Genomic DNA, 2,265 nt, shown 5'->3' with positions numbered 1-2,265 from the left:
CAGGCGATGATGATGTCATCATGTCAATCATTCACCATCATCACGTCCGTCTGTCTCTGTTTGGTTTTCAAGGTCGCTCGGTGCTCGTCTGATAACTGTTATCAATCAAAAGTAATCAAAAGGTCTTATCACACACACACTGACACACACACTGACACACACACACACACTGACACACACTGACTGACACACACTGACACACACACACACACAAACACTGACACACACACACACACACTGACACACACTGACACACACACTGACACACACACACACTGACACACTGACACACACACTGACACACACACACACACACACACACACTGACACACACACTGACACACACACACACACACACACACACACTGACACACACACACACACACACTGACACACACACACACACACTGACACACACACACACACACACACACACACACACACACACACTGACACACTTGTCACGAGAGGAGTCGACTGTTCTGTGAGTTGTTTGCAGATTCAAGATTTAAATCGACAGAATCAGGAAAAACTTCTTGTGTTAAAACGCCTGTTGAGTGAACGATGAGAGAAACAAAATCAGAACAAGAAGGAAAGAAGGATGAATATTATTGAAAGACAAAGAAAAATGGAGAATAAACAGTTTAAGAAGGAAAAGAAAAAGTGACGTGTACACTGTACAAAATGTCATCTACAGACTTTTCACATCACATCCATTAAATTACAAAGATAGTTTTTACAAAAACATGAAAAGTCTTTACCACAACATTTTCCACAAGAAAAACCTCTGCAAACTTAAATAAATATACATTTTATAAAATCTATGACCACATTTAAAAGTGATTTCAGTGCAAATACATAAGAAATAAACACGGCCTATTTACAGTGTGTTTCCGGCGCCCTGCTGACAGAATATTACCGTTTTCTATTTTTACATAATGTTTCTTTCACAGTGTAAATGTAAAACTTTGTGTCCGTCTGTTTGTTTCTGTGAGGACGATTTTCCACTGAGCTAAACTTGTTATAAAGTTATTTGTGTTGAAGAAACAAAACCTTCACATGAAGTTTGTAGTAAATATTCTGTCTCAGACATGAGCGATGACATTTATTAGACAACAAGACGATCAAAGCGACAACACAGAATGACATTTATGTTGTATTTTTTAGGACCTGTTCAATCAATAGATCTCATGTTCAGACTCAAACCAGCAGGATTTCCTCCAGTCTTTACAAACTGATCACAGATTTATTGATTTATGTTTGAAAAGGTTCCCCTGTTTCCTAGAACAGGAGGGAGTCGTGGATTTGTTGGGGACTACTTTCAGTGGTGGATGAATCCACATGTGAGTATCTGTGAGACCAAAGTGAGGCTCTCAATGTTTCCCCTCAGTCTGTGTGTGACCTTTGACCCCTGCTGTCCTTCTCTCAGCTGTCCTGTGGATCCGGTTTGATCCGCTGACTCAGCAGGAACACGGAGAGCAGCGACCTGCAGATCAGAGTGAAGTCTGGACCGACGGGTCGTCCAATCGGAACAGAGCTTGGCTCGGTGGTCAGAGTGACGTGGTTCCACCTGCAGGTCGGTGTCGTGTTCTGTCCCACCTCAGGATGTTCTCCTGGGTCGGGTGCTGTTTGAGTCAGTGGGATGTTATCTGACCCACTAACACAAAGTTACTCAGCTGTGTTTAAAGTGTCCCACAGTGATACATATACATATACATATATATATATATATATATATATATATATATATATATATATATATATATATATATATATATATATATATATATACATACATATATATATATATATATATATGTATATATATATATATATATATATATATATACAGTGGGTACGGAAAGTATTCAGACCCCTTTAAATTTTTCACTCTTTGTTTCATTGCAGCCATTTGCTAAAATCAAAAAAGTTCATTTTATTTCTCATTAATGTACTCAGCACCCCATCTTGACAGAAAAAAACAGAAATGTAGAAATTTTTGCAAATTTATTAAAAAAGAAAAACTGAAATATCACATGGTCAGAAGTATCCAGACCCTTTGCTGTGACACTCATATTTAACTCACATGCTGTCCATTTCTTCTGATCCTCCTTGAGATGGTTCTACTCCTTCATTGGAGTCCAGCTGTGTTTAATTAAACTGATTGGACTTGATTAGGAAAGGCACACACCTGTCTATATAAGACCTTACAGCTCACAGTGCATGTCAGAGCAAATGAGAATCATGAGGTCGAAGGAACTGCCA

The sequence above is a fragment of the Pagrus major genome, chromosome 4 (genome assembly GCF_040436345.1).
Source record: "Pagrus major chromosome 4, Pma_NU_1.0".
NCBI classification, from domain to species: domain Eukaryota; kingdom Metazoa; phylum Chordata; class Actinopteri; order Spariformes; family Sparidae; genus Pagrus; species Pagrus major.
Note: the sequence above shows the minus strand (reverse complement) of the source record.